This window comes from Corticium candelabrum, chromosome 3 (assembly GCF_963422355.1).
Source record: "Corticium candelabrum chromosome 3, ooCorCand1.1, whole genome shotgun sequence".
In the NCBI taxonomy this organism is placed as follows: Eukaryota; Metazoa; Porifera; class Homoscleromorpha; order Homosclerophorida; family Plakinidae; genus Corticium; species Corticium candelabrum.
In genome coordinates, this window is record NC_085087.1 from 5,362,975 (window position 1) to 5,372,160 (window position 9,186).

A 9,186-nucleotide genomic window follows, 5' to 3' on the forward strand; every position below is an offset into this window, starting at 1 on the left:
CATATCTTCATAATATCTTCACATTCACATTCGGCAATCTCGATATATCTGTAGCGGTCATCCGTAAACACATAATGATTGATTTGTGTTGCAGTGGGCGGAGCTTAATCGACCAAGAAGCGCGGAGCAGGCGCGTGGGCGTTGCACATTATCGCTCGTTCTCGTATACAAAAACGAAGATAACGGAGTAACTTATACCGATCGATTTGTCTTCGTAAGATCTACTCATACAAGTTAAGTTCATTTTTTTTTTAACTTCCCCTTTAGCAACGCCCATCTCTGCTCTTCCATTCCTTAGCCCCTGTTTGAGCACGTTTTTTTTACAATGGCGCATCTCTCCCGTATGTAAATCTTCTAAAAATCACTATAAATCTACCTCGACAGCTACAGACTTGCCACTTTGTACTAACTATTAACTGCAGTTCCCACGTCCTCTCCAATAATTGAACAGACTTTAGTGGCCGACTCATTCTAATAGTAGGACAAGAGATTTGCAAATTGCGAGATAAAAAGTGCTAATAAATAGGAGAATTTCTAACTCGGTGTTGCTTAGTTATGATCAACAAATAGAATGTTGTCAATATATTTAAAAGGATTGGCTCTGACAACTAACTAAAGCGGTAGATAAAACATTTTGAATTATTATTACTCATAATTTCAATTAATATTAATGTTTTATATACTACGATTTATTAACAACTAAATATTTCACCCAAAAAAATCGTCATTGTTTCAAGACTAACATATAAAGTTAATTGAAGCCTCGAGCTTTCCAACTATACGGTTTGCGTTGCTGATAGGCGTGCGTGTTGTAAACTACAGAGTAACTAGAAGCAAGTAGTTCAAGTTGCAAGCAATGGCCCCACTAAGTAACACGCTTCTTTTCTAAATACGTAAGGTGACTTATCTGCAAGTGAGCATCTAACCTGAAGACAAGTTGCTACCTCAACTGTAAATTAATTGTAGACTCCCGTCGGAAAATCAAAGATTTCTAATTTTTAAATTTACGGTAAATCTAATTAATAGATGACAACACAAAACAATAAACAAAACTGTAAATTTTAAAATTAAATAATAAAAATTAAACAGTGTGAGCAGCAAGCTCGAGATTGTTCTGCAAAATCAAATAAAACGCAGGCTTTTTATCTGAGAGCACAAACAGACTGACAGCAACTGTGTCGCAAAGTCTTTCCTAGAAACAGTCTAGGAGATTTAATTAACAATGCTACGGCTGTAGAACTACAACATTATGTTACTTTTCACAACAAAATGCAAATACAAAATACAAAATACTAGCCTACGTACGTAAACTTAATGTTAACAACTACAACAGTTATTGTCAACAGCGCTGAATTCAGGAATTTTTGAAAGAGGGGTTCACCGTTAGCAGTTATTTATAGTATTACTAATTTTCTCTTTTCTAATAAAATTATATGAAATTATTGAACCTCGCTTGTTGGAAAAAAGGGGTTAGAAAAGAGAGGTGGCAACGCCATAACCCCCTCTAGATCCGGAACAGAGACTCAATACCAACAAGTGCATCATAAATATCAATTTTAGAATGACGTAACAATTTGCAAAACGACTGGGTTTAGAGTCAAGCCGTATTGACTAACCATTTGCCGGTACTGTTGCAGAGCAGCCAGCGTTGCGTCTTCTCAACACATCTCGCACCATAACAGTGAACAGGAACTCTCTACTTTGCTTGTGTTTCACGATAACAGGTGCTCCTCTTCTTACAGTGTCTCTGTACCTCTCACTTCGCAATGACAATGAGCGACTAGAGTCCGCAGTCAATGCGTCTCGATATACCATCAACGGCAGCTGTTTGGAATTCGGTCCTCTAAGAATGGAAGACAGCGGTACCATATCTCTTCGAGCTGCCAACTGCTTCAATGTTTCGACACAGTCTTTCTTCCTACAAGTTTACGGTAATTTCAAGTATATCTAAACACAAAGGAGAAATATGCATGTAAACAGTAACTTTAATTTTTTCTACACTCAAACCTGCAAAATAATTTTATTTTACTTTGCAGGCGCAAGTTATTATGTTGGGAACATACAAACCAAGTCATATACTTACACTAGGCCGACTTTAAAAGCGTTACAAACCACAATTGCACCAAACCGGTCAGAAACTACAATAATTCGGTCAGAAAGCAAAACAAGATTTATTTGTTCGCGAACGATGGCGATGTTCAGGACGTGCTAGATGAAGGAGAGCTATAAATTTTCTCAGTTTAGCACCTCTAGATTCATTCATTTGTTTGTGGATAGCTATTTTCTTCGATACAGAGACGAGTCAAAGGCTCTTGATGCTCGTCGGGCAATTAAAAAACGTCTGCAGTCAGTATTGACACAATTAATGGCGGTTCTCGCCTATTTGCTCTTGCATCAAGCAAACTCGGGTGTCCGATATTAGAGAAAAAGACCCGCCCCTCTTCTTGAGCTTCCTCAAGAGCAACGTGCAAAGCTGCCGATCTGTTGTTATCAGTGCGAGTAGAAGAGACATGTACCTATTATTTCAAGGTGCAGACAGTAAACTGTGGTACCATCGAAAGGAGAAACCGACGGGTGTCCGATATTTGATGGGCGTGTCCCATATACGGAAAAAACAGCGAAGTTCTATTTTGTCACCGTGAACAGCAATACGCCAAGTGATCAAGCTGAATTTAGCACGTCGTGTTACCATGTGACTACTCTCTACGTTAATCCCTTAAATACAAGAAGTGTCCGTTAATTGATACTAGACTCTACAGCAAGCTCTTACAGGTAAGATTATTTAGTGTGTCAAGATGCTAATTAATACATTTACTCGGTTAATTTTAATTAACTAAATTTAATATAAAGAATCTTACATTAGTTGCGCATACGCAGGGTCACTCACAGGGGTGTTGATAAAGAAATATTTTGCGTCAATTTTAATGACGTCATCAAATGTTTAATAGTATAAACTATTACAATAAATAACGTTATTCGGTTAACTTACAATGATTTTTAAAAATTGCAACAATGCAGAGTAAAATATTAACACTTAAACGTCTCACTATTTGAAAGACTATTTAATTATCCATGAGCTGTAAAAACTTTATGGCCTTACAATGAGGATTTCTCTTAAAAAACAAGCCAACCACACGAGTCAAGAAGTAAATCTATCTGCTATTTTGATAACGAATTTCTTGCCACAGGCCCTCTCTTCCATGTAGACATAAATCTGACAAATAAATAAGAAAGAGTTAATTGATTAAGATGTGAAAACACTATACATAAGCTCGAGGAACGTAGAACTGAGCTGGCTGACAAGTAGAAATCAATGTTTCTTATTTTTACGAGTTTGATGTCTCAAATCAAAATTTTGTAGACGCCTTAGCCTAGGAGTATTTCTAGCAATAGAGAAAAACCACTGAATACGAAACTGTATATACACGGGTCTATAGCTGAGGCTTTAAAGGCCTGCTATCTTATTTACTAAAACGTAGATGGCTAAGATTTAACATCGTAATAAATTTTTATTAGTTTTAAAGTAACTGCAATCAATGTATAAATACGTTAAATACGAATAAATACGTTACTCAATGTGTAATTACAATATCTACAATAATAAACATTTGCGGGGTTGACTGCCGTTCTACGAAGCCAATTCAAAATGGCTTAACTGTTAATTAACATAATTTAATTAACCAATTACAAATTACAAAACCGACTATCAGAAATCCCGCGTACGCCCTTGGACAGTGGTGCCATTTTTCATTTACGAAACGACGGCATCGATTATTTGCATTTAGCAGAGCTGTAGACTTAGTAGAGCAAGAAGAATAGTTTAGTTTCGGTTCACGATATGAACAACTTTCGTGCAACAATATAGTTAGTGATCCATTTTTGTAGAACAAAACATTTCCTCTAAGAAAACGGCTATGATTTGATTGCGCAAAAGGGGACTAAACTATTTGGAGAATGCCTACAATAATTAGCCATTTCACGAACTCTGTGTGACTAGACTATAGTTGCAGTAAGTGCTTGCCACTGCTCTTTCCGCGTTTGAGTTGCCACTTCACAAAGACACCCAGAAGTGACTAGAGAAAGCTCATCACATGCGTGAGCAATTGTATGGTGCATTGACCTCATTAATAAGTTAATTAAGTTAATTAAGAAAGTTTTAAAAATCTTATGGTAAATAATTGTTAAAGTTTCAAAATCTAACATTTGCTATACATTGGTATATCTAAAACCGTAACTATCGGGTTACCTCAATTGAAATACTCTTAGATACAAACTCTAAATGTTGGCAACTGCAATCTAGTGAAAATGACTGTATTCCTTTAAGTTTCTTACACTTACACACACGCGCGCGCGCGCCCGCGCGCACACACACACACACACACACACACACACACACACACACACACACAAACACACACGCGCGCACGCACACACACACACACACACACACACACACACACACACACACACACACACACACAAACACACACGCGCGCACGCACACACACACACGCACACACACACACACACACACACACACACACACACACACACACACACACGCACATGCACACACACATTTTCTGTGTCTATCTAGGGTAATATAAATATTTCTAATAGGCAAAATCTTGTGAGCAAAACTACAAACGGTATAATAAAGAGTACAGTACATCAAACGGCAACTACACAATCTCGGACAGGAACCAATCATCTTTTAGACAAAGAAACAAACGGTAGGGAAAAGATCATAACAACGCCTGTTAGCCAATCAAGGACAACGACATCTGCTTCCCCAGGCAATATCATTTATACAGACAAACTTTACATCCCAACTACTACTAGTAATGATTTGTGCTCAGGTGCTTGTTGTTTTTTTGGTTCTGGCTTTGGTGGTCTAAATCACTGCAATTTGATGCAAAACTTCCACTTGCAGTTTTCATAATCATGGCAATAGCGAATTTTGTTTTCATAACGTTAAAGGGTAACTGACATGAAAAAATCAAAAATTGTTTTATTGCATTTTTCGTTAGTTCTTAACGTTCGTATGCTCAAAAAATTAAAAGCTTAATTTTTGAAGCTATATTCGTCAAGATATTGAGGCGCAAAGTTGCCTCCGGATGTTTAGTAGGCGTACACCCGCCGTGACATCACAAGAGAAACGGAAGTGGCTAGAGCGCATGCTGGCAATAGTAAAAGTCCTACAAGAAAGTAAACGTCTGGTTGTCTGCTGGCTGCAGCAATGCGCTTAGAAAGGAAGTGTGGCTTTGATTCGCTTCTCCAACAATGCCAAGATGTGAAAGTAATGGGCAACGCGAATGAAACAAGCGAGAAATCGGTGGGATGGGCCAACTACACGTTCAGACCCGTCTAGTGCGTATTCTCAGCCGGAATGTTTCGAAACCGAGGATTACGTAAGTAGAAGGCTTTGGGGTTTACCCCAAGGTAAAAGGAGACTGAAGCCTGAATCAGCAAGCTGCGCTGGCGATTTATACTAGACGAAGCCATTGCAACGTGACAATGTGAGAAAGTCAACAAATATAGAAGAGGAGAAAAGGCTGAAAGAACGAATAAGAAATGAAGGGTAAGTCCTGTAAAATTCTACGATCGAGAGAGTTGCTTGTGACTATTTTCTACCTACTGCTAGAGCGTGAAAGTAAGTTTGAACCGAAGAGATGAGCTTCTCTTGATGTTGGTGTGGATTACGTCGACAATGCTGAAGAATCTGATCAGTGTCCTGGTGTTAGTCCTGGACTCCAGTACGTAGCATTCGCAGGTTTATGAGTGCACTTTTTTTCATCCTTACTGTTGGTTGCAATGCCAACCGTTGCTGTTGTTGTTATTATTGTTATTATTGTTGTTGGTAGTGGTGGCGTGTTTCTGGTTGTTTAGAATTACTGTCTATGTACTTACAATGTCTTGGCAAAATGGCTCTTTACTTTCTGTTGTACTTCACACAGTAGCTTTGTTATTTAAAAATGCTAGCACACATGCAATACAATATCAAGTTATTTATAAAAGTAATGTTGCATTTACAGATTGTTGTTGGCTGCTTTGTATAAAATGGAAATTCCATGAGGTCACAATTCAAACGTCAGAAGGCACTATGAGACATTATATAGTATCTCAAGTAAAAGAAAGCCATCAATAATTATATGGTTAGGTTTTTCATGTGAAACATAATTGTCACTGGAACTATCAGTGAATGGTGGTATTTTTGTTTGTAGGTTGTGAGAGTTGATTGAAACTTCTGAAGATTGTAATCAATTATCAACAATCCTCCCACCATCCTTTTACAGCAGTTTCCAACTTCCTCATAAATTAGAGTCGGTTTAACTAAATAAGAGAGATTTCATTATCTTGTTTGCTCTGACCATGGGTAATTGACTAATTCTCAAATATTCGTTTGTTTAAAATGAAAAAGGTGAGAAGAAGCCAGTTAGATCTGGATTTCTGATATCAATTCATGATTCAATTAATTATTGAGTATGGATGACAGTACAACTCATGTTCTCTCCAACCCAGATCCAGCACACGGAGTCTTGTGAGTTGATGATTTCTACATGACTTACCCTTCATTTCTCACACTTTCTTTCAGCCTTTTCTCCCCTTCTGTATTTGTTGACTTTCTCACATTGTCACGTTGCAATCCTCTCAATGGCTTCCTAGTACACAAATCACCAGCGCAGCTTGATGCTTCAGGCTTCAGTCTCCTTTTACCTTGGGTAATAGCCAAAGCCTCACAGTAAGTGACTCACTAACGTTGTCCTCCGTTTCGAAACATTCCGGCTAAGAATACGCACTAGACGGGTCTGAACGTGCGGTTGGCCCATCCCACCGATTTCTCGCTTGTTTCCTCGCGCTGCTCATTTCTTTGACATCTTGGTATTACTGGAGAAGCGAATCAAAGCCATGCTTTCTTTCTGAGCACATTACTGCAGCCAGCAGGCAACCAGAGGTGTACTATCTCGTCATACATTTTCTATTGCCAGCATGCGCTCTAGCCACTTCCGTTCCTCTTGTGACGTCACGGCGAGTACGCTTACGCCTCGATATCTTCACGAATGTAGCTTCAGAAATTAAACTTTTAATTTTGGGGCATTAGAACATTAAGAACAAACGAAAAATGCAATAAAATAATTTTTGATTTTTTTATGTCAGTTACCCTTTGATTATTATTTGGATTATTTGGAAATTCTACAAAAGGGCTAAGACCGGTGCATCATATCAAACATATGTAAGTCAAAAGTTTATCATTATAGACAATCCAAACAAAAAAGAAGATAAAATATCAAAAGACGGGTGCGTGTACAGTATTTTTGTTAGATTTTTTCTAAAGTGTTAGATATGTCTAGCATCTAATATGCTTAGAGAGTCAATTTATCAAATGTAGAATTACAATCAGTACACGACACTGCGAACGAGGTGTGCGAACGTGCTAAATTCGAATTTCCCGACGCTCGTGCAGCTCGCGAGGAAGAAGTGGCAGCCGATCATGACGAACACGACTATGTATACGAGACGGCAATGCAGAACAATACAGCTTACGGAACTACTTGATGCGTCGATATACGTCAGCATGCATTCAGCAACTGTACAAGCGTGAGCTACTCAGTGCCAGAAAACTTTCGCATGGATGAGGGAATTCGCTCTTGAGTTCTAGATAGGTAGCCATGCAGTGATTGTGGATCTAAACAAATTTGCTGAAAACTGAAATCAATAATGTTATACGTAACACAATGGCAGCGTGTCTTTAGACACGTACAATACACACGTACCAAAAAAGAAATTAAATTTTACAATGTATGTACAACATCCATTTTCAACTACGCGTGCGTCTAAGCATGCGTGTTGTGTTTGTAAGACTGTTTACGATCTCATACTTTTATTGACTTCGAAGTCTCCCTGCATATGATTGCTGACAATTGCAGTTTGCATTGATGTTTACTAGCTAATTTTTGAATGTAGGGGAATGTTGGAGATTTATCACATATACATAAAATATATAAAAATTTCTCAAATTATGCAAATAAAATAGCACCTATTGGCATGTCTTACAAGCAAGTTAGTTGACGAATACATGTTTTATGTATGCAATAGAGCCTAAGGACAATGAATACCCACTTGCTGTTGATGACTCATTCGTCACACAACGCAGAAGTAGGAGTGACCATGCACATCAGGCCACAACCAGTTGCAGCAGTGCAAATCTTCGGTCATTCATTTGAACATGCTGCGTCGTTCTGTGCGCACTTCGGACGTCAAACTCAGTTAAAGAGAGAGATGTAATCGCGTCTCGTAAGAAAGGGTACCGGCTGGTATGAGATCATCACACATAGTCTGTCTATTACTCGGAGCAGTCATCAAGTATGCAGTAGATGAGCAAAATTACATATGCGGTAAATCAATGCAATTTTGTCGCATTGCTTTGACATCATAAAATGTGTCTGTAGGTCTAGGGCAAAACAATTACAGCATCCACTTTCCAAAATTTACCATCTACCAGCTAGTAGAAAGACGCGTTAAACTAACTATTCCATTGGCGGGCAACGAATCAGAGTCATTTACATGGGGTTTCTACGAAAGAAATTCTAAATTAGAATTTGAAACATTTGAAGTGCTGCGTAACAAAGGAATGTTTGAAACAATGAAATCGAATGTTAGTGTACTTCTACAAAACTTGAGTTACAACGGAATTCAAATCGATAGCATTCAAGTTGTAAATAATGAAATTAGACGTCGAGGCAAGAGTGTTAAAATTAACACTGGCGGGCATTGCTGCACTAATTTACACTTCAGTAGTAAATATCTACAATATGTTCACATTTAGTAGATTTTCCCGCTGTTGACATAGTAAACGCAACCGTTTGTGACACTAGCATTTCTGTGTGCGTCAATATCACTGGCACTCCGCCTCCTTCTACTACAATACAGATCCTATACGACGTCAGTGTGGCAGCTAAAAATCAAACTCAGTTTTGTTCTACATTTAACAAACCTAACGTTATAAACATTCTAACTGTCTTCATTACTGCATCCAATTGTTTTGAAAGTACTGCTGCAAATGTATCCATCAGTTTTATTAATGGTAAGTATGAACAATATTTTAAACAAAATTATTAATACATTTGTTCTTTCTTCTATGTAGATATTTCTCGTTTCAATTTTACGACTTGCTCGGCTCTTGAA

At 38.0% G+C, this 9,186-nt stretch overlaps 1 long non-coding RNA gene across 1 annotated transcript; it reads left to right on the forward strand.

Moving 5' to 3' along the window:
* The first annotated feature begins 5,408 nt into the window (after positions 1 to 5,408).
* Positions 5,409 to 6,132, forward strand: LOC134177819 (uncharacterized). The gene is made up of 3 exons (XR_009969552.1): positions 5,409 to 5,581; positions 5,645 to 5,773; positions 6,036 to 6,132. It is a non-coding gene; the product is annotated as an uncharacterized LOC134177819 (long non-coding RNA).
* The last annotated feature ends 3,054 nt before the right edge of the window (positions 6,133 to 9,186 follow it).